The 24,246-nt window shown below is 54.3% G+C and overlaps 1 pseudogene; it reads left to right on the top strand.

The window, feature by feature from the left end:
- The window catches only part of LOC140428872 (putative nuclease HARBI1), a 75,292-nt pseudogene extending 51,422 nt beyond the window's left edge, over positions 1-23,870 (top strand).
- The last annotated feature ends 376 nt before the right edge of the window (positions 23,871-24,246 follow it).

The following is a 24,246-nucleotide window of genomic DNA, read 5'->3' as shown; positions in this document are numbered from 1 at the left end:
TAAATCTACAAACTCAGACTTAGAGACAAGGGGTGCGATCTACCCATGGCAACAGAGTTCCATAGTGCGTGATTAGACATGTGTTTCCAAGCGCCCGGAGCACCGAGAAACACCATACTATCGAATGGCTATTCCGGTAGGTCAGGGGCCTCAGTGGGGAACGCGTGGCTGAGGTAACGCTTGGTCCCATTTTCCGCACCGAGGAGCTCCGCTTTCCGGAACTCCTCAGTGCAGGGAGAGCCTGACCCCTCCGCCCGACCATAACTTACCAAAAAGGGGGTCCCTGGCTCCCTCCCACACATCCTCACACCCACGCAGGGCACCCCCAGACCCAATCCCCATCATGCAAAAAATGCCTTCCTGGCAGTGCCCCTGTCAGCTGGCCACTTGGGCATCTTGGTAGTGCCAGGCTGGTACCCAGATGGCAGTGCCAGGCTTGCACCCTGTCCAAAGGGCAAGCACCTGGGTGCCTTTGACACCCTCGGAGACCCTCACAAGTGCCATTCCATCTGGCCCGAGGTCTCCAATGCAAAGGGGTTAGATCATATGCCTTGGTTAGATGTCGAGAATGCATAATTGAAGGGCGGCATGTGGCACAGTGGTTAGCACTGGGACTGCGGCACTGAGGACCCGGGTTCGAATCCCGGCCCTGGGTCACTGTCCATGAGTTTGCACATCCTCCCCATGTCTGCGTGCGTTTCACCCCCACAACCCAAAGATGTGCAGGTTAGGTGGATTGGCCGCGCTAAATTGCCCCTTAATTGGAAAAAAAAATAATTTGGTTCTCTATAAAAAATAAATAAAAATTAACTTAAAAAAAGAGAATGCATATTGGAGTGAGACTACAGATTTGCCAGAAAGTGACCCGGCCCACAATGGGCAGGATTCACATCGTGAATTTGAGCGAGATCGCCTTCTGTCTCGCGAGGTGTAGCGAGCTGGGTAGATCCCAGAAGCGGGATCTCCAGCATCTACCGGCCAGGCCACGCTGCTTTTCAGGTGCAACGTGACTGGTAGATCTCGCCAAGATGCTGCCACTGAGCCATTGTTGAAACACCATTGTCTAAAATAAAGTTTTTGAGAACATTTCACCTTCTTAATTCAGTTTTCTTAAAATAGAACTATTTTTAAAAAAAAAATTCAAGTATTCCTCCTCCGAAATTGGACATGGTTCTCTGTTTCAGAGACTAAGTGCAGGGAGTGGATCACGGGAATTCTACAGTCACTATAGGAACGCCGTCCCAGGGTACTTCAGGACATGCTAATGGGCCAGCACCGGTGCCACGCTGAACTAGTGCAATTCCAATGCGCACTGGCGTGTGATTCATCGGTGTCGGGATTGGCACTCGACAGTGTGCCAAGCTGCATCTGCGTAGAAGCACTCCACACCCCACATGCCCTCATTCCAGCCAAGAAGATGGCACTCCGAAGCACGGCACCAAGGTTCACTGATGCAGAGCTGGAGACACTGCTGAATGCCAACGAGGAGAGGTGGGGCACCCTGTTGACTGGGGCGGGAAGGAGGCTGCCACCCGCTGTTGTCAACTAGGCCTGGGCGGAGGTGGCAGAGGCTGTGAGCGCTGTGGGCCCCACTCCAAGACCAGACAGCAGTGCAGGAAGATGCTGCATGACCTCCTCAGGATAGCTAGGGTGAGGCACTACGACCACCTTGACCCTGGCACCATCCGCAGCCCACACAATGCACAACCTATCAACCCCCCCCCCTCCTCCACCCCTTTGAGGTTCCCACCAGGCGGACCAGTAGGCAGTGCTAGGTGAGGACGGGCAACCCCTCAGGCCAGCCAGGGTGAGTCACCCCATTCACCGTTCCTCTGCCACCAACCCCTGTCCCACACACCCGTAGCCCCCCCATTCTAGAGGACAATCAAACATCAACCCCCATCAAGCCGCTCGCACTCCACACTGCAACACATGCCAACACCCATTCCAACTGCCATGAAGCAATGCACTGCACACACAGGCCCTGTGCTGCCCACACCTGACTGTCTCAGACTGTGCATTATCTATCCCCCCAGGAGAAGGCGGGCCATAATAACAGGGAGCAGGAGAAGACTGGGAGGGTGGGGGGAGGAGAGGGGTGGAGAACTTGGGTGCAAAGATATCGGGTCAAGATGTCCAAGGACTGGGGCACTATGTGCGGGTGGTGGCTGATGCACCGGACGGTCATGTCACAGGTAGCCATGTACCAGGGCCACACGGACATTGCAGCGACGCTCCAGATCTTGGCCCAGTCACAACGGGTCAATGTTGTGGGCATCAAGGGCATTAGCCTGATGCTGACTAGCCTGAGCCAATCCCTGAGCACCCATCCCAGACACCGTCCCTACTCTCGCCACCCCAAGGGTTCGATGGGACCGAGAGATGGAATGGCCAACGCGCATGCAGGGATCATCCGGGCAGACTGAGGGTATGTGTGTGACTTTGTCAAATGATGTGGGGCACCAGAGCTCATCGCAGAGCGGGCAGTCATCACCCTCCATCCCATACACCAGACCCGCTGATACAACCAACCCAGGGCCAGAACACTGTAGCGGAGCTGGTGGGAAGCACGGAGTGCAGGTACTCAGGTGGTGGACTGGAGTGTTGGGAGGGGGGAAAGGGGAAGGGACGGTTGGCTGACAAGGGTGTGGGCAGGGATGGGGTATGTGAGGGTGGAACGGGACGTTTGATTTGCTGGCCAGGCCACCTAGTACGTTGCGACCGCCGAAGCACTGGTGTTGCAGCCGCTTCGGGTGGCTGTGGAAGTGGGTCCGGAGCAGGCACAGGCGTGGACTCCGGGAGCGGCTCTTCCTGAGCTTCATTCCTGTGGACCGGTGTGGCGGGTTGGAGGGAGCGCGGGAACCATACAGGGGTGGGGGCACTGAACATGGGAGGTTGGACGGGACATAGTGTGGGGGATGCAGTAGTGGGATTGGTGTTGGAGCCTGCGGGCGCCAGGTCCGGAGGGAGACGGTATCTTGCCGGCCATCGGGGTGTTCGACGTACGCATAGTGTGGGTTGGAGTGCAGGAGCTGGACCCTCTCTACCAGGGGGTCGGTCTGATGGCTCCGAACATGTTTGCGGAGGAGGACTGGACCCGGTGTCACCAGCCAGGGCGGAAGCGAGGCCCCTGAGGTAGCTCCCCTAGGGAAAACAAACAAACGGTCATGAGGAGTCTGGTTTGTGGCCGTGCAAAGGAGGGACCTAATAGAGTGGAGTGCATCAGGGAGGACCTCCTGCCAGTGAGAAACTGGGAGATTCCTGGACCGCAGGGTCAGTAGGACGGTCTTGACCGTCGCGTTCTCCCTCTCCACCTGCCCGTTTCCCCTGGGATTATAACTGGTAGTCCTGCTCGAGGCGATGCCCTGACTGAGCAGGTACTGACGCAGTTCGTCACTCATGAACAACGAGTCCCTGTCGCTGTGGACATAACTAGGGAAACCAAACAGGGTGAAGACACTATGCAGGGCTTTAATGACAGTGGGGGTGGTCATATCAGGGCAAGGGATGGCAAACGGGAAGCGGGAGAACTCATCTATGATGTTATGTGTTGCGGTTATTGGAGGGGAGGGGTCCTTTGAAATCGATACTGAGGCGTTCAAAGGGCCGGGATGCCTTTACCAGGTGGGCCTTATCCGGTCGATAGAAGTGCGGTTTACACTCCGCACAGATTTGGCAGTCTCTGGTTATAGCTCTGACCTCCTCGCCACAGGGTCCTTCCGGGCACTGACTGGGGACCTGCCAGGGATCTCCCTTCCTTTGTACACAGGTGCATCCGCGGCGTTACGGAGATCCTATGGGGGCGATTCTCAAATATGGAGACCAAGTGCTTGCGCCGTCGTGAACGGCCGCGTGGGGGAGGGTGGCCAAGATGGCGGACCCCATGAGTCGCACATGTTATGCGGAGGCGGAGTGGGCAGACACACTGCCACCTTGTGGGGTCTGCGAGCCTGTGAGTCTGTGGATCGGGTCTGTGAGTTCGAGTTCTTAGACCTGGCCAGGCAGACCTTGGTGAAGTGTCCTTTTCGCCCGCAGCTGCTGCAGTTCGCGTTGCGGGGGTGTTGGGACTGGCCGCAAAAGTAGCAGGGTAGCCCCCCATGATGGGCGGGCGGCCGTGCGGCACAGGCCTGGGGTAGTCTCGGGTCGGGGGCCCACGAGGGGGGTCGCGTGATCGGCCGGGAACGCAGTAAGTCTGTAAAGCGGCCTCCAGAGAGGTAGCCAGTTTTACCGTGTCGTCCAGGTCCTGGGCCCCTTTTTCGAGCAGGCGCTGTCTCACATAGTTCGATCGGACCCCCGCCACGTAATAGTCTCGGACAGCGAGCTCCATGTGCTGATTGGCCGTAACGGCCTGGTAGTTACAGTTGCGCACGAAGGCTTTGAGGTCGCGTAGGTAATCATCTAGTGACTCCCCGGGGTGCTGGCGGCGAGTGGTGAAGATGTGTTGCGCGTATACCTCGTTCACAGGCCGCACATAGAGTAGTGCAAGGGCCTCTGTATAGGAAGCGGCTTCGTCGAGCTGGACAGAAATGCGATGGCTCACCCGTGCGTGGAGGAGGCTCAGCTTCTGTTCGTCAGTGACGGATGGCGTAGATGACGCGGCGAGATAGGCTTTAGTATCGAAGCCAATGTGAAAAAATATCTTTCGCCTCCGCGGCCAGTGGATCGAGTTCCAGTCTGTCAGGTTTGAGGGCTGATTTCATAGTAGTATTTTAAGCTGATTAAATTGATGCGACCATCAATTCACTCGAAGACACGTGGAGAAGTAAATCGTGGTTTTAATCAGCTTAGAACTGAGCCTGCCTGTGACCGGTACAACACTGAAGGCGGCTCCGCAGGTCAGCAGCTCTTATACTTCCTGTAAAGGGGGTGGAGCCATGGGCAGAGCCCGTACATGCCCCAACATATCCCCTGTGGGTGAAGCCACACAATGGCCCATAGGTAGAGCCCACAGGGTGAATAACATAAGACAGTGCACTGGTGAATTATCAGTAATTATACATTCACTGCAGACACAGATCCTGAAGAGTCACCTGGGGACGAGAACGATAAGGTGGTCGTGCCAAGGCGGTGGAGGCATGCCGTGCGTGACCAAGTGTACCGGGACCGCATCTCGTACGAGGACATGATGGAGGTGGCATGCAGGAGCAGACTCCGGATGAGCCGTTGGACGGTTGCACATATATGCAACCTGCTGGCACACCTCGAGCCGCATGGAACAGGGGGAGGACATGCCCTCCCAGTGAGGGTGAAGGTAACTTTGGCCCTGAATTTTTTTGCGACTGGCTCCTTCCAGTCGCCGAGCGGTGACCTGTGCGGGATCAGTCAGGCCTCGGTGCACCGGTGCATCCAGGCAGTAACCGATGGCCTCTATGCAGTCGTGGGACGGTTCATCGACTTCCTGGAGGACCACGCTCACCAGGCTGCCAGGGCATCGCAATTCGCCAAGCTGGCCGGCATTCCGATGGTACAGGGCGTAGTGGATGGTGTTCATGTCAACCTGCGTGCACCACCGCGGGACAGGGGCGTCTTCATGAACAGGAAGGGGGCATATTCGATCAACGTACAGGTGGTGTGCGACCAGGGGATGAGGATTATGCACGGTCGCGCCCAGTAACTGGAAAGCGTGCATGACGCCTTTATTTTGGCACAGTCGTTCATCCCCGCAACGTTCGAGGGTCACCCCCCCCCGGATGAGGGGCTGGTTGCTGGGCGACAGGGGTTCTCCGTTGCAGCCGTGGCTAATGACGCCCATACGGAGGCCACAGACCAACGGGGAGCGCCGGTACAATGAGACGCACGCAGCAACCAGGGGTGTCGTGGAGAGGTGCTTCGGTCTCCTCAAAATGAGGTTCAGGTGCCTGGACCGATCAGGGGGCGCCCTGCAATACGACCCTGACAGGGTCGGACGGATCGTCGTTGCATGCTGCGTTCTGCACAACATCGCCCAACAGAGGGGCGATGTCATGGAAGAGGAGGACGCACGTGAGGCCGAAAAGGCCGCCGACGCTGATCATGAGGAGGAGGAGGAGGGTGTTGTGGGGGAAGAGGAGGGGGGGGAGGGCCGGAGGGCGGCGGGGCATAGATACCATCGGGGCGCGGGATACGGCCGAGAGGCCGCACGACGGAACCGAATGGGGCAGCGGGCACGCGATGCGCTGATCAGTGCACGGTTCGTTCACTAGGGGTGGGCATCATTCTTCAGGGCACTGGCACCGTTGACCGCGCGCATTGGCACCACGCAGCACCCCCTTCACACACGTCCTGCACCAATGCCCAACCCTACCAGACACGGCACCACCATCACGCCGCACTGCACCTGCGGCACCTCGTCACTGTCGGTAGACTGCTACCTCCGTAAGCGGGTGTGAACACTGCCATGCTGGATGATGACAACCCGCTCTGCGATGAGCTGTAAGCCACAAATTGCTACTGACCGTCTGACTCATGGCCATTTCTGAACACCGCCACCTCGGTGTCCCCTCTATGCGTTAGGGACACTCCATCACATGTCCATGTGGAGCCACGGGCATTGTTGCACACGGAAGATAAGGCGTGTTTGGTGGGGTGGGGTCCACTCCCGGCCTCACCCTTGTGATGATCCTCGGCCAGAACCATCAGTGGGCACGCCCACTTCGCCCCCTAACCCCCCCCCCACACCGCCACCCTCCCTTCCCCCCCTAATCCCCCACACCGCCACCACCGCTTCCCCTCCCTAACCCCCCACACCCCCACCCCACCCCCAGAAAAAGGGCAGATGCATGGAGGTTTGGAGTAGCAACATTTATTGTGACAATGCAACACACGTGCCCTATCCCCTATTACTAATCTGTGCCCTGCACCCGTGCCAACTTACTACGTGCCTAACCTTTTTGCCTTACGGGCCCTAGCACTACGTCTCGGTGTTCCCCCAGACGGTACAGCAGGAGTGGATGCGGACAGCTGAGACTCCTGCCCTTCGATTTGGCTTCCCGTCGGCGTGCGCTTCCTGGGGCGGCCCAGCGTAGATGGGCCAGGCTGCTCGGCGGGCATGCAGGATGGCGTGGTGACACCCTCCTCTGCCCGCTGCCCACCAGATGCACCAGGGACATGACGGGGGGAATGCGAGTGCCCCGGTTCCTCCCTGGCTGTGGCTACAGGGACAGGCATCGGGACCTCCTCCTCCCCCGGGGAGCCAATTGACTCCCGGGCCTCTCTAAGGGACGGCGGTGCGCGCGGAGGCATGCCCCGTTGCACCACCGACACCTGGCGCTGCTAGTCCTGGAGGCCCGCTGCAGTATCGACCAGGGTCTGAACATTGCCGGCGATGGAGCTGAGGGAGTGCGACATCCCTCTCAGGGACATCACTTCCTCCCGCTGGGTCTGGGCGACGCCGTCCATCACATGGGCAAGGCCCGCCGATGCTCTCAGCGATGGCCTGCTGAGACTGGGCCAGTGTCCGGAGCTCGGCGGTAATGTCCATGTGGCTGTGGAGCATGGCTGCCTGTGAGAGGGCAGTCCTGTCATGGGCCACGGATGACGCGTGCACACTAAGCCCCACGCCTTAAAGAATGTGACCCATGGCCGAAGCCGTTTCCCCCATTGCATCCATCGCGGACGCCACCCATGCGGTGTCGGCCTCGGTTGCAGCCATGACCGGCATCACTCCCTGTTCCTGGACACGGATGGACTCCTCCAGCTGCGTCTGCAGTTGCCAGAAAACAGCCGTCATCCCATTGTCTGGTCCCCGGGGTGCCAATTGCATCGGGTCTGAGGGTGGGCCTGGGATGGCCAGGAAAGCGGGCGCCGTCTGGGCAGCAGCTGGGTGCTGGGCCTGGCCTGCGCTCCGACCGTCCAGCCCCTTGGCTGCTCCTACCTCCACCTGCTGTACCGGTTTGACTGTGTGGTGTGCACCAGAATGTGTACCAGATGCCTCACCACTAACTTGCCCAACCGACATGAGTGTATCTGTGATGTTGGGGGGTGTGGGCGACAGCAGTGCCGCGGCTGCTAGGTCTTCATCTGTCCCCAGCTCTGTCTCCTGTGTGGAGCCGTGGCCCGCTGGGTTTCGACCACGGCCGATGCGAGGATCCCTGCCCCCGTGCCTCGAGTGCCACGACGTCCTCTGTGCATCACTGTCGACGAGCTGTCCCCTCCCCGTCCGTCAAACTTTCATATGAGTCGTTATCATCTGTCCTGACGTCTCTGTCTGTCCTCTGTGCGTCAGGCCTCGGTGTGCCAGCCTCAGAGGATGGCTCTCCTGCCCGTTGTCGTCCCCGTCTGTCCGGATGGACACTGCGGCCGGAAGAGGTTGCTGCACGTTGGCGTGGTGAATGGTCGGTCCCACGGCGGTGCTCGTGTGGCCCTGGATAACACATTAAGGCAGGTCTCGTTAGTCTTGCGTTGTCATTTGTTAGGGGTTGAGGGGGTAAGTAGTGAAGGCGTTGTGGGGGTGGTGCAGTGTCGGGCGGTGGGGTGTGAGGGGGGGGGACTGTCGGGTGGTGCAGTGTCAGGCGGCGGGGTGGTGAGGGTGAGGACTGTGGGGTGGTGCAGTGTCAGGCGATGGGGTGGTGAGGGTGTGGACTGTGGGGTGGTGCAGTGTCAGGCGGCGGGGTGGTGAGGGTGTGGACTGTGGGGTGGTGCAGTGTCAGGCGATGGGGTGGTGAGGGTGTGGACTGTGGGGGTGGTGCAGTGTCAGGCGGTGGGGTGTGGGGGGGGACTGTCGGGTGGTGCAGTGTCAGGCGGTGGGGTGGTGAGGGTGAGGACTGTGGGGTGGTGCAGTGTCAGGCGATGGGGTGGTGAGGGTGTGGACTGTGGGGTGGTGCAGTGTCAGGCGGTGGGGTGTGAGGGTGTGGACTGTGGGGTGGTGCAGTGTCAGGCGGTGGGGTGGTGAGGGTGTGGACTGTGGGGTGGTGCAGTGTCAGGCGATGGGGTGTGAGGGGGGGACTGTCGGGTGGTGCAGTGTCAGGCGGTGGGGTGTGAGGGTGTGGACTGTGGGGTGGTGCAGTGTCAGGCGGTGGGGTGGTGAGGGTGAGGACTGTGGGGTGGTGCAGTGTCGGGCGGTGGGGTGTGAGGGGGGGGGACTGTCGGGTGGTGCAGTGTCAGGCGGCGGGGTGGTGAGGGTGAGGACTGTGGGGTGGTGCAGTGTCAGGCGATGGGGTGGTGAGGGTGTGGACTGTGGGGTGGTGCAGTGTCAGGCGGTGGGGTGGTGAGGGTGTGGACTGTGGGGTGGTGCAGTGTCAGGTGGTGGGGTGGTGAGGGTGAGGACTGTGGGGTGGTGCAGTGTCAGGCGATGGGGTGGTGAGGGTGTGGACTGTGGGGTGGTGCAGTGTCAGGCGGTGGGGTGGTGGGGGTGTGGACTGTGGGGTGGTGCAGTGTCAGGCGATGGGGTGGTGAGGGTGTGGACTGTGGGGTGGTGCAGTGTCAGGCGATGGGGTGTGAGGGGGGGGACTGTCGGGTGGTGCAGTGTCAGGCGGCGGGGTGGTGAGGGTGTGGACTGTGGGGTGGTGCAGTGTCAGGCGATGGGGTGGTGAGGGTGTGGACTGTGGGGTGGTGCAGTGTCAGGCGATGGGGTGGTGAGGGTGTGGACTGTCGGGTGGTGCAGTGTCAGGCGATGGGGTGGTGAGGGTGTGGACTGTGGGGTGGTGCAGTGTCAGGCGATGGGGTGGTGAGGGGGGGGGACTGTGGGGTGGTGCAGTGTCAGGCGATGGGGTGGTGAGGGTGTGGACTGTGGGGTGGTGCAGTGTCAGGCGGTGGGGTGGTGAGGGTGTGGACTGTCGGGTGGTGCAGTGTCAGGCGATGGGGTGGTGAGGGTGTGGACTGTGGGGTGGTGCAGTGTCAGGCGGTGGGGTGGTGAGGGTGTGGACTGTGGGGTGGTGCAGTGTCAGGCGGTGGGGTGGTGAGGGTGTGGACTGTCGGGTGGTGCAGTGTCAGGCGATGGGGTGGTGAGGGTGTGGACTGTGGGGTGGTGCAGTGTCAGGCGGTGGGGTGTTGAGGGTGTGGACTGTGGGAGGTGCAGTGTTAGGCGGTGGGGTGTGAGGGGGGGGTGGGGACAGAGATGGGATGAGGGACTGCATGCATACAGTGGATTCTCACTTGGAGCTTTGCCTCCGACCTGGCACGGCACTCCCTCCCAGCTGGCGGCTCCCCCGGCAAGGTCCAGTGCCCTCTGCTTGTATGGGGTCAGGGGGTGCAGCTGGGGAGATCCACCTCCGGTTCTTGCACGCTCCCAGAAATTGTGCGCTGTCTTGCCCTGGGGGGTGGGGGGGGGAGTGGAGCACATGGTTAGACGCACATTTGCAGGATGCACGTATGAACGCAACTTTATCACACGCAGGGGACACTCCGACCCACGCCCTGGCACCTGCCCACGGGGGGGGATCCACATGTGTCCCAGGTGCAATCAGCCCCCCCCCCCGGCCCGCCCCCCCTCGCTCCCCCGCCCCCTGGCCCCCCTAGCCCCCCGCCCCTGGCGTCGTCCCCCCCCCCCGCCCCCGGCACCGCCCCCCCCGGCACTCCCCCTAGCGTGGGCAATGGGGGGGGGCATTGCCCGGGGCGTGGCTCAGGGAACTTACCCTTGCTGCCCTCATGAGGTCGGGCAGCTTCTTCCTGCACTGTTCCCCCGTGCGGGGGATGTGTTCCACAGCGCTGACTGCGGCCCCCACCTCTCGCCATCCACGCCTCACAGTGCTGCTTGCCTGCCGTTCTCCGCGTTGGGGGTAGAGGATGGCCCTGCACTCCTCCACTGCATTCAACAGTGACTCCAGGTCACTATCCCTGAAGTGGGGTGCGGCGCGACGGGGCTCCTCCATGTTGTCCCCCGGTGTTTCTTCCTTATACGTGGCGCGGCGTCATCGTGGCGTCGTGCGATGACGGCGCCGCTCCAGCGCTCTGCACAACGCGTTCCTTGCGGTGCCGCTGCTGGCCCTCTCTCAGGCAGTGAATTGGCCGCGGTGTCGGCCCGTTCGCGCCGTCGTGGAGCTCGACGACGTTCACGACGGCGCAAGCACTTGGTCTCCATATTGGAGAATCGCCCCCATAGGATCTCCGTAACGTCGCGGATGCACCTGTGTACAAAGGAAGGGAGATCCCTGGCAGGTCCCCAGTCAGTGCCCGGAAGGACCCTGTGGCGAAGAGGTTCAGGGCGACTGTCACCTTAATGGCCACCAGGAGCAGATGCCCCTCTCCAGACCCCGTGGTTCCAGGTGTGCTATAATCCGGCAGATATGCCAAACGGGCACCCTGGTTAGCTGGAGGCTTCGGCGACATGCCCGGTCCAGCAGGTCCTTGAAGGACATGCACTGCCGGTATACATGAAGCCTGATGTGGTGCCTCCTTCCCTCATCCTCCTCGACCTGTTGGATGGCCGGCTCTCCATCCGCACCAGGTGGCTCTTGCCCTTCTGGGGCAGGCTCCTATTCTGCAGGGTTCTCTCCCGAGCAGCTCCTGCTTGTGCAGCCTCAGTGTGTCCACAAGGCCAGACAGATGCCAACCATTCCTGGCTGGATACCAAACTCCATTATCTGCAGAGGGCGAAGGGCAGACATGTGAGCATGATGAGTACTCCTATGCCCATCCAGGTCCAACGGGCTATAAGGTGGCCCTAGCTTGCCCCGGCATGTCCCCCACCCCCTTCCGATGCCACCCTGGGCCATTACACCCAACCCTTTGCCTTCCACACACTTGGCCACACTGGTGCCTGGCACCTGCGGTCCTCTATACCCACCACATATCCCTGCCAGCGAGTTCCCAGTGGACGTCTACAAAGAATTTGCGACGGCACTGGTCCTGCACTTGCGGGAGAGGTTCGCAGACTCGCTAGCGAGATGCACCCTGCTTCTAATGCTACCACAAGCCACCGTATCATTGATACCCCAAACCAACAAAGACCCAACAGAATGTGGATTGTAGAGGCCCATTTTGTTGCTCAATATGGATGCAAAAATTCTTGCACAAATCCTGGCTAAGCGGCTGGAAGGCAGCATACCAGAGGTGATCATAGAGGACCAGACAGGCTTTGTTAAAGGTAGACAGCTAACAGCGGATATCAGACAACTGCTGAACGTGATATTGACCCCATCCGGGGAGAGAACACCTGAAGTGATCATCTCCCTGGACACAGAGAAGGTCTTCGACAGAGTCAAATGGAAGTGCCTCATTGAGGTACTGGAGCAGTTCGGGCTAGGGACAGGGTTCACCTCATGGGTGAAACTCTTGTACAACACCCCCAAGGCAAACATTCGGACCAATGCCACCAGCTCCGACTACTTCCAGAGGCACAAGGCAGGGATGCCCACTGTCTCCGCTCCTGTTCGCCCTGGCAATCGTACTGCTAGAGATTGCCCCTCAGAGCGGCAAGAAGCTGAAAGGGTATCCGAAGAGGAGGCAGAGAGGACAGAGTCTCATGCTCTGTGGATGACCTGCGGCATGGAAGGAATAATAAAGCTCCTGGAAGAGTTTGGGGCCTTCTCGTGATAAAAGCTCAACCTGAGCAACAGTGAATCATTCCCTGTGAACCCGAGAGGGGGAGGGGCAGATCTGTAGGGTCTACCATTCAAACTAGCCCAAAACAAATTCCGCTACCTGGGGATCCAGATAGCCCACAACTGGACATGGATCCACAAGTGGAATCTGACCAGTCTGGGGGAGAAAGTGAAAAAGGACCTACAGAGATGGGATACACTGCTGCTTTCCCTGTGCAGACGATCAAGATGAACTTACTTCACAGGTTTCTCTTCCTGTTCAGGTCGATACTGATCTACTTCCCCAGGCCCTTTTCAATTCAATTGATAAGATGATTATGGCATTTGCATGTGGGTGGGGGTGGGGTGGGGGGGGGGTTAAGAATCCAAGGATCCTCAAAAGAGGCCTACAAAAAAGAAGAAACATGGGGGGGCTTGGCCCTGCCAAGCTTAGAGTAGTCCACTGAGTAGCCATGGCAGAGTGAGGGAATGGGTGAAAGAGCCAGACATAGAATGGGTGAGGATGTCGGAGTTCCCCTGTACAGGGACGACCCTCTGGGCCCTTACCATGACAGAGCTCCCATCTCTGCCAGCAAAACACTCAACAAGCCCAGTGGTGGTAGCCACTCTTAGAACCTGGAACCAGGGAGGCAGCACTTTGGTTTGACCAAAATGTCCACCATGACCCCCATCTGTGGCAACGATAGTTTCGCACCAACCATGCGTGACGGCACCTTTACAAAGTGGAGACAGGATGGGGAGGGGGACGACGACGACACTAACAGTTAGAGACTTTTACGCTGAGGACAGACCAACGACCCTAGAGGAACTGGAGACTGGAGCTACTAGCGGAAATGAACTCCGACATCTGCAGCTTAAGAACATTTTCCACAAGGAGAAGACAGTTTACCCACAGGCCCCGATATGTACAATGTTAGAGGAGCTACTGGACGGAGACAATCTGGGGAGGGGAAACTGCAGGGACCAGTAGAGATGACTATTAGAAAGGACGCGCTCCCCACTGGACGAAACATGGGAAAAATGGGAGGAAGAGATAGGGGCGGAAATAGGGTGGAGACTCTGGAGCGAAGCACTGAACAGGGCCAACTCCACCTCCTCATATGCAAGGCTAAGCCTCATGCAGCTGAAAGTGGTGCACAGAGCACACCTGACAAGAACCCAAATGAGCAGGTTCCTCCCGGAGGTGGAAGATAAATGAGAACGGTGGCAGGAAGGCTCGAATAGTGCATAAACACTATTATGGACTGGTTGGACCGAATTGCCTGTTTCTGTGCCACTTATCCAATGTAATCCTATGTAAAATTTAGCCATCAGTGCACAGCCAGCAAAGATTTAAATAAATAATGACCAGGGGAAGGCTAAGGTTAAAGCATTGGGAATTCTTAAACAGAATTCCTGATCGACAGCTGTAACTTTGGTGGAAGATTGGAAGGAACTCTGTAGACACCATGTAATGAGAATCCATGTTTTCTCTGGAAGTTATGTTGGATGATTAGGGGAGACCCTCAAGGAAATTTTCAGCAAGTCTTTTGATGGCCTTAGCTGGGATGAGGTACAGGTTGTTCATAAGGCACCTATGGGAGAGTTCTGCAATATTGCTCCACATGATTAAAGTGAAAGTTTAATTTTTCCTTCATCCTTGAGCTCCAATTGCTAGAAAAGTGATTTTGCAATGCATGGTGAGGTCAAATGCAGCACCTGGGAACTCGTGGATATTGGGTCCAATGGCCTATGTCCTTAACTAATAAAATTTAAAGGACAGATAAAGAAACAGTGATTGAGAGAGAGTATTTGGGAGAATTAGAGTCAAATTAGATACAGAAAGAAAAATTGAGAAAGAAATGTTGAGTGAAGAGGGAGATAAAAAGAGACAGGGAAAGAAAAGTTTAAAAATAGTTAAAAGTTAACTAAACTTTAGGAGTAACTTACTCTGTGCTGGATTCCACAGTTTCAACTGTTCCATTTCTGGGACTCCAAGGTTGGGTTTTGTGTCAGCATCGTTAATCGCATCATTAACAAAGCCTTTATGCCAGAGATAACTCAATGATTGTGAGAGATTTATGGTGTTAATGCATCAATTTGTTGAAACTCATGGGAGGTTGACAGTGAGCTCCCATTTTATGAGGTTAACTATGGAGTATCCAGCAATTTGTGGCGATTCGCAAATAACAGGATATCTCTTCCTTGCTATAATTCTTTATGCACTAATAACAGAGTTGGCCGTAAACACATCATACTTTTCCAGAAAATCTTGACCAATGTAATAAATTTCCAGAATATCAGCATTTTTACATTGCAGTTTTTTATCTTGACTAATTGCTTTCCACATGGTCTCATTTGACACAGGAATCATTGTTCCACACAACAGTTGGAGAAGAAAGCCTTGTATTTATACAGTATCTTATAAAGCCTCTCTGAAATGTCTCAAAGTGCTGTATATACAGTGAGCTATTGTTAATTGCAGTCTCTGTAAACTTTCTATTTCTGACGTCTTCATTTAATTTTCCTTCTATCTCTCTCGCCACATTTTCTTTCCTCCTCTTTCGACTGTGTGACAATGGAGCACATTAATGTAACCTCACATGGTGGATTTGTACAGAGTAAACTTGTTTGCCCAAGGATAATATTTGCTGCACTATGGATAGGCTGAACTACAAAGCCACCATCAAGCTACCACCAAAACTGGACGGCAGGGTAGCACAGTGGTTAGTACTGCTGTCTCACAGTTTCAGGAACCCGGGTTCAATTCCGGCCTTGGGTGACTCACTGTGTGGAGTTTGTGTGGGTTTCCTCGAGGTGCTCCAGTTTCCTCGCACAGTCCAAAGTTGTGCAGGTTAGGTGAGTTATGGGGATAGGGCTGGGGAGTGGGCCAAGGTTGGATGCTCGTTCAGATAGTCGGTGCAGACTCTGCACTGTAGGGATTCTATGGGTTCTAAGGATAGTGGGATGATATCTAATTGTAGGAAATAGTGTCAAAAATTGAACATCATCGTGTCAATCTCTCGGCCCTAGCTGGTTGAAAAATGAGGTACCCTCAATAATGATGCTTAGAGATTAAACTGTAAAGAAGGCTTTATTAGACTAATAACTATGCTACAGCTATGGACGAGAGCTGGCTGCTACACAGACCATGAGGCAGCCCTTTATGTATGGCTCCCAGATGGACGGAGCCAGAGGCGGAGTCCCCAGGGTTCCAAGCCCGGTCTTAAAGGGGACATCACCTTACATGATGATAAGGCAGTAACCATTCATCACAAAAAACAAATGATTTTAAACCAATAAGTGGTTAATTGTTCTCACCTTTAAAATGGATTAACGGGTCTGGAGAAAGTAAGGTGAATCAAACATTCAAAATAATTATCCAGATGTTTAGGTTAAACGTAATAGGGTTTATTCGTGAAGAGAATTGGGAGATGGAGTCAACAGCAGGAGAAAATGTAAAGTTTTTAAAATATTTATTATTAAGCATTTTCAGTCTATGTCCATATATAATATTCCATGTCTATGGCATTGGAAGATTATAAGGACAACCGATAATGATGGCCACTGGGAGCAGATGTCCCCCTCCAGACTCCCGTAGTTCCAGGTGTGCTATGATCCAGTGATATGTTGGAAACATACAGTGGGTTCACCATCTGAAAGTTGGCTGAACACCACCAGATGCAAGATCTTCTCCAAGCCACTCACCAGCCTGCCTTGGAAATATATCGCCCGTTCCTTCATTGATACAGGGTCAAAATCCTCGAACTCCCTACCCAACAGCACTGTGGATGTATCTACACGTCAGGGACTGCAGCAATTCAAGAATGCAACTCACCATCTCCTCCTCAACAACATAAATGAATGGACAATAAATGCTGGCCTAGCCATCGAAGCCTACAAGTATCTAATATTTCTGACTGATAGTCAGAATTAAATATTTGCACGGAAACAAAACCTTTTAACAGAATCGAGCAAATAAAGAGGAAGGGGGTGGGGGGTGGGGGGGGGGGGAAGGGGGGGGGGGGCAGAAGACAATTGGCTAAGGTCAAGAATCAGGTGTGAAAGCTATTAGCTCATAGATGGTAAACCGGCCCTATATTTCAAACCTCTATTGCTGGCATTTTATCCACTTCAAATAACCTTTGCCCCCTCTCAGATCCAATTCTGCCCCCTCCCATGCATGACCTGTGTGACACAGCTCAACCTGTACTCCCTCACTCCAATCAAAGCCATAAGTACAACTCTGCCACAACCGCTAATTTTCTAGCATCAAACACTGCTCTTTCACTGCAGCCAGAACCCACAAGTACTGCTCTTCCAGCATCAAGAACTGCTCCCCAAGCTGGAATGTAATATCCACAAGAATTGAGAGTCAAAAAAAGATGATGTCTATTTAGATTGCCTTCTAACACCCTGGTAGTTTCATAATACAATCATGTTGTTGACACATCATAGAAATCATCATCTATCAATTAGGCAGCCGAATACTCAAATGTACTGAGGAAAACCCCGGTGGTAGAGTGCTGTGGAAATCATAGGTCCAAAGTCATGGGGCGGGATTCTCCGTTGGCTGATGCAGAAATTGTGAAATGCGATTGGGCAGAGAATAGGTTTGCCTACAAATCGTAATTCTCCGTCCCTTCGACAACGGCGTCAATGCGGTCCGGAACGCACATGCAGTAAACACCGTTTGCATACCATTAGCGGGCCTGACTCAGTATTCTCCAGGGCCTCCGCGATGCTCCACCTCCGATAGGCCAAGTTCCTGACGCCGCGGTTCATTTGTGCTTTTAAAAATCGTGAAACACGGAAAATGTGCAGCATCGCGATAGTTTGCTGAAAGCTGTGCCGCTGGCCAGGGGGATTCTGTTAGGGCAGTGGGGAGGAGCTGATGATGGCCAGGAGGTGGGCTGTGGGATCGGGGTTTACGGGCGTGGAACACCATTGCCGCAGCCGGCAAGGCAGCCATGCAGCTGCGCACACCTCTGACTGCCCACTGTGAACTTAGTGCCATGGGTATTATGGGTGGCCCCTTTGGCCACCCCACTGGATGCCTCTGGCCCCATCCGACCCATCAGCTGTATGGGCGCGCTCCAGCACAACCAGTGAAACCTTGTTGGCCGGGATGAGTGTGTGTGGGGATTACAATGTGTACATGTGGCTACAGCTTGTCAGCCCCCTGAGTGTCAATCATGGACCTGGCGAATCGCACACAGTTTTTCATTGGAATCTATTGGGTTCCACATGGCACTGGTGCTATCCCCTCCACAGTTGCTGAATCCCAGTGCGGTGTCAGTTTTGCTGTCTTGAAAGTCCACAAATCCTGCGTCGGCGTCAACACTTAGTCTCAGAAACAGAGAAACCCACCCATGATTGTTGCCATCCAAACCGGCAACACAGAGCACATGTCGCATCTTAAATTAAAAGGCACGTTATATAATGGCCAAGTGACTCACTCTGTCAGATTACCATTACCAGATTATTATTAACAGTAAGCATTACCATGACAGTGAAGACAAAAACTTACCCCATGGTGTCGTTGGCCTTTGCTGCGCGTGATGGCAGAGAGTGATTTTAATATTTCATGTTATTATAAAAGGATAATGGGAGCACGTTGCCAAGCACAGGGCTAAATCGCTGGCTTTGAAAGCAGACCAAGGCAGGCCAGCAGCACGGTTCAATTCCCGTACCAGCCTCCCCGAACAGGCGCCGGAATGTGGCGACTAGGGGCTTTTCACAGTAACTTTATTTGAAGCCTACTTGTGACAATAAGCGATTTTCATTTTCATTTTCATTTCATAAGACAGTCAGCATTTCATTAAACAGCGCATGGAGCAAAATTAAACAGGTCAGTCTTGATGTTGAATATTTCCACTGACACCATTAGCTCATTTTTCACAGTGAAATATATGTAACGCCTTTCTTGTATTTCTAGGGCTGATTCACTTGGCAGTCGCTTGAATGAAGAATTTTCCCTAGTTGTTCAGTGACATCTAACATTGTGTTGAAGCATGTTGATGTCTGCCAATATCTCATCCCCTTTCTCCAACACAAGTGCAATATTTCACAAAGAGCAGAGGAATAGCAAACCTTTCATATCTATGAAATTCTACAAGATGGTGTATTATTTCTGTTCCCATCCAGCACGCCCAGCACATTAGAACAGCTTTATTTTAAGAGTGGTCCTAAAGAGGCCATTGATGATTTATTTTCATCTTTCAGAAGTGATGTTAAACTGAGGCCCCTCCTCCCTCTCAGGTGAACATAAAAGGTCCCATGGCACTATCTCAAAGAGAACCAGGGGAGTTCTCCCCAGTGTCCTGGTCAACATTTATCCCTCAATTAACATCGCAAAAACAGATTCATAATCACGTTTCTGTTTGTGGAAGCTTGCTGTGCGCAAACTAGCTGTTCACTTTCTTACAAAGCAGTGACTAGATTTCAAAAGTATCTTCTTGGCTGAAAAGCGATTTGGGACAAGATGAGGTTGTGAAAGACACTGTACTATATAAATGCATACTTTTCTTTCTTTTTTAACTTTGCCTTCACTCTTGAACTGAAGCAACACATCTTGGGCCTGGTGTTTTCTGAAATTCCATTGCACGTTTCAGGAGGTGATAATTAAAGTTGGACAATAAAAATCACAGAATTTTTATGGGACAGAAGGAGGCCATTCGGCCCATCGTTTCTGCACCGGATCTCCAAACGATCACTGTGACTTCGGCTCATTATTCTGCATTTTCTCCGTACCCCTGCACATTCAAGTAATCATCTAATGCCTGTCATGATATTCAAACACACACATCATGATAGACAGACCAACAGACCAATTAGCACACATAACACGACAGCCAATCACAGACAAGGGCAGACACAGTAAGACAAGAAACACGACACCTGGTGGCCAGTCCATCTGGAGACAAGGACAAGGACAGGACCTGATTAACAAGACACTCACACAGTCACCACGTGCTGAGTACCAAGACAGATCTGTAAATAACAAGTTGGAATAAAACTGCGTTGTACCAATCGCAACCGTGTTGGTTCATCTGTACCTCAGAACACCCAACACCACATGATACCAGTGAGTGGATCGATACCTGCCGGCAAATCTGCCATCCTGAGCCATGGACATCAACAACAAACCGCAGCCGTTGCAAGTCGCTGGGAACCTGGGCATCAATTGGAAGCTCTTCAAGCAGCGATTTGAACTGTACATGCGAGCCAACGAAAAACAGGGTGCCTTGGATGAAACAAAGATTGCCATGCTCCTCACTACCGCAGGTCAGCACGCCATCGATGTATACAACTCCTTGGTGTTCGCGGAAGGCGAGAACAAATCTAAATATGACACGGTCCTCCTCAAGCTCGACCAGCACTTCAACGCTGAGGTCAATGAAAGCTTTGAGAGGTATATCTTTCAGCAATGCCTGCAAGGTAAGGATGAGCTCTTTCAACCCTTTCTGACGGACCTCCGCATACTCGCGCAGTCCTGCGGTTACGGCACCACCTCAGAGTCCATGATCCGGGACCAGATCGTTTTTGGCGTTGCCTCCAGTGGCCTACGCCAGCAGCTTCTTAAAATTAAAGGCCTGACCTTAGCATCTGCAGTGGAAGCCTGTGTCCTCCATGAAAATGCGACCAGCCGCTTTGCCCAATTTCAGGCGACCGAATCGGCACGGGGGGGGGTGGGGGGGGGGGGGTCCCTAGCGATCGAATCGGCAAGCCAGGCCGCTACAACGGGAATGTTATCCCGGCCATGGGATCCTGCCAGCTCCAGGTGACACACAGAACACACACGGCCACACTCTCATTCGAAATAGTTGGCTCATCGAAGGACTCCTTGCTGGGTACACAGGCATGTAAGGCTCTCCACCTTGTACAACGAATTCTGTCTCTCTCTCCAGACGACACATCTGACTTCCCGGATGCTGAGTTCAACACACAGCTCCAATCGCTCCTCGCCCACAACCAGGAGGCATTCGAAGGCATGGGAACACTGCCATACACATACCGAATTCGCCTCAAACCGGACGCCATCCCGGTCGTTCACGCACCTCGCAGGGTTCCTGCGCCACTTAAAGACCGCCTCAAGCTGCAGCGCAGGATCTCCAGGACCAAGGGGGCCTATCCAGGGTCACCGAGCCCAAGCCATGGGTCAGCTCCATGGTGTGTGTCAAGAAGCCCTCTGGCGAGCTCCGCATCTGGATAGACCCCAAAGACCTCAATAATAACATTATGCGGGAACATTATCCCATACCAAAACGGGAGGAGATCACCAGTGAAATGGCCCAAGCGAAGATATTCACGAAACTGGATGCTTCTAAAGGGTTTTGGCAGATCCAATTGGACCCGTCCAGCCGAAGGCTCTGCACCTTTAACGCCCCTTTCGGCAGATTCTGCTACAACCGGATGCCATTTGGCATCATCTCGGCATCCAAGGTTTTCCACAGAATCATGGAGCAGATGATGGAAGGCATCGAAGGGGTGCGCGTATATGTGGACGATGTCATCATCTGGTCTACCACACCGCAGGAGCACATACATCATCTCCAACGCGTTTTTGGCCGCATACGGGAAAACAGCCTGAGCCTCAACCAAGCCAAGTGCGCCTATGGCCAGACCGAGTTGAAGTTCCTGGCGGACCACATCTCCCGGTCAGGGGTCCGTCCGGATGCAGACAAGGTGAGCGCCATCACAGCCATGCTGCGGCCGGCCGACAAGAAGGCTGTCCTACGATTCCTTGGCATGGTCAACTTCCTAGGGAAATTCATTCCCAACCTTGCCTCCCACACAACGACTCTGCGCCATCTCGTAAAAAAATCTACAGAGTTCCAGTGGCAACATACACACCAGCTGGAATGGGAGGAGCTCAAACACAAACTCACCACGGCACCAGTGTTGGCGTTCTTCGACACGTCTCGTCCCACCAAAATCTCAACTGATGCCAGCCAATCCGGCATTGGAGCACTGCTCCTGCAGAGGGATGACACGTCGTCATGGGCCCCGGTTGCCTATGCATCACGGGCTATGACTCCCACAGAGCAGCGCTACGCGCAAATCGAAAAAGAATGCCTGGGCTTGCTAACCGGTTTGGACAAGTTCCACGATTATGTATATGGTCTTCCACGATTCACGGTTGGAACTGACCACCGCCCCCTGGTCAGCATAATAAACAAGGACCTGAACGACATGACCCCTCGCCTCCAGCGCATCCTACTTAAACTCAGGAGGTATGACTTCCAACTGGTCTACACTCCAGGGAAGGACCTCATCGTGGCGGACGCCCTATCCCGAGCAGTGAGCACGCCACCAGATGCGGAGGGGTTCGTATGTCAGGTCAAGGCACAGGTGGCCTTGACAACGGCAAATCTGCCGGCTGACGACTCCAGTCTGGCCCGCATCCGCCGAGAGACAGCGGCCGACCCCCTTTTACAGCGAGTGATGCGCCACAAAGCGGGAGGATGGCTCAAAGGGCAGTGCCCGCAGTTCTATAACGTATGGGACGACCTAGCCATCATTGATGGGATCCTTCTGAAGCTAGACAGGATTGTCATTCCGCACAGTATGCACCAGATGGTTCTCAATCAAATACATGAAGGCCACTTGGGGGTCGAGAAGTGCAGACGGAGGGCCCAAGAGGCGGTATACTGGCCGGGCATCAGTGACGATATTGCCAACATGGTGCTCAACTGCACAACCTGCCAAAGGTTTCAGCCGGCGCAACCTCCTGAGACGCTTCTGCCCCATGAGCTGGTGACGTCCCCCTGGGCAAAGGTGGGTGTCGACCTATTTCACGTGCTTGGCATGGACTATGTTATCATCATGGACTACTTCTCCAATTACCCAGAAGTCATACGCCTACACGATCTGACGTCGTCTGCTGTCATCAGGGCCTGCAAAGACACCTTTGCTCGCCACGGCATTCCGATGACTGTCATGTCGGACAATGGGCCTTGTTTTGCCAGCCATGAATGGTCGTCCTTTGCGGCCTCGTATGGCTTCACACACGTGACGTCCAGCCCTCTGCATCCCCAGTCCAATGGAAAGGCGGGGAAGGGCGTTCACATTGCCAAGCGGCTCCTCTGCAAGGCTGCTGCTGCCGGATCGGACTTTCACCTCGCCCTGCTGGCCTATTGCTCGGCCCCACTAGCCACGGGTCTCTCGTCAGCACAGCTGCTGATGGGTCACACCCTCAGAACCACTGTGCCCTCCATCCTGCACCAATAACAGACCATGCTCCGGTACTGCATAAGATGAAACTGCAGCGTGATCGCCAGAAGAGATCGTACGACGCAAGGGCAACTGATCTTTCCTCCCTGGCCCCTGGAGACAAAGTCCGCATTCATCTACCAAACGGTGGCTGGTCAGCACCTGCCGAAGTTCTCCGATGCGTGGCTCCCCGCTCGTTCCTGGTACGCATGACGGATGGATCGGTGTGTAGGCGCAATCGGCGAGCCCTTCGCCTACTGCCACGCTCGCAGAGGAACCACACACAGACGCCGTGTCCTCCAATGGTTCCTGATAGTGACTTTGTGGAGCTGCCATATACCATGCCACTTCTGTCGCCCCCCGTGGCCAGGCTCGCACCTCAGCCGGTGGTTCTCGACCCACCCTTGAGGCGGTCAACCCGAATTCGTCGCCCACCTACTAGACTGGACTTATGAGACTGTTCACACGTCAAAGTTTAGCAACTATTGTATTGTAACATGTTACTGTTTTATCGTTCCGGATCTCGTTTGACCGGACCACACTTCAAAGTTTTTCTTCTTTTGTTATGGTACAACCTCGTTAGCATGCCACATCTGACATCGCCCCATGTATATAGTTACGCCACATGTACATGCTGTAAATATCACGCACACACACCTTTAGCTGCACTCAGGACACATTCATATTTATAACCACGTAGGCAAATAATCTTGTTAAAAAAAGGGGGATGTCATGATATTCAAACACACACATCATGATAGACAGACCAACAGATCAATTAGCACACATAACACGACAGCGAATCACAGACAAGGACAGACACAGTATAAGACAAGAAACACGACACCTGGTGGACAGTCCATCTGGAGACAAGGACAAGGACAGGACCTGATTAACAAGACACTGACACAGTCACCACGTGCTGAGTACCAAGACAGATCTGTAAATAACAAGTTGGAATAAAACTACGTTGTACCAATCGCAACCGTGTTGGTTCATCTGTACCTCAGAGCACCCAACACCACAATGCCCTCTTGAATGCCTTGATTAAACCTGCCTACATCACGCTTCCAGGCAGTGCTTTCCAGACCCAAACCACTCGCTTTGTGAAAAGGTTTTTTCTCACATTTGCTTTCTTTTCTTAAATCACTTTAAATCTGTGCTCTCTCGTTCTTATTCCTTTTAGGATCAAGTAGGAACAGTTTTAGGATTGAGTAAGAACAGTTTCCCCCATCTAATCCATCTAGCCTCCTCATGATTCTGAACATCTCTATCAAATCCCCTCTTAGTCTTCTTCTCTCCAAAGAGAACATTCCAACCTCTCCAATTTATCCTCATAACTGAAGTTTCTCATCCCTGGAACCATTTTTATAAACCTCTTCTGTACTCTCTCCAATAAATGGACATCCCTCCCATAGCGTGGCACCCAGAACTGTACACAATACTCCATCTGAGGTCTAAGCCGTGTCTTGTATACGTTCAGCATAACCGCCTTGCTACAGGATGCTATGCCCCTATTGATACCCTCCACCCCCCCCCCCCCCCCCCCCCCCCCCCGCCTCCCACTGATGTTAATCTGACTGGTCTGTAATTA

The sequence above is a fragment of the Scyliorhinus torazame genome, chromosome 8 (assembly GCF_047496885.1).
Source record: "Scyliorhinus torazame isolate Kashiwa2021f chromosome 8, sScyTor2.1, whole genome shotgun sequence".
Classification (NCBI taxonomy): domain Eukaryota; kingdom Metazoa; phylum Chordata; class Chondrichthyes; order Carcharhiniformes; family Scyliorhinidae; genus Scyliorhinus; species Scyliorhinus torazame.
This window is presented reverse-complemented; position numbering and strand designations above follow the sequence as displayed.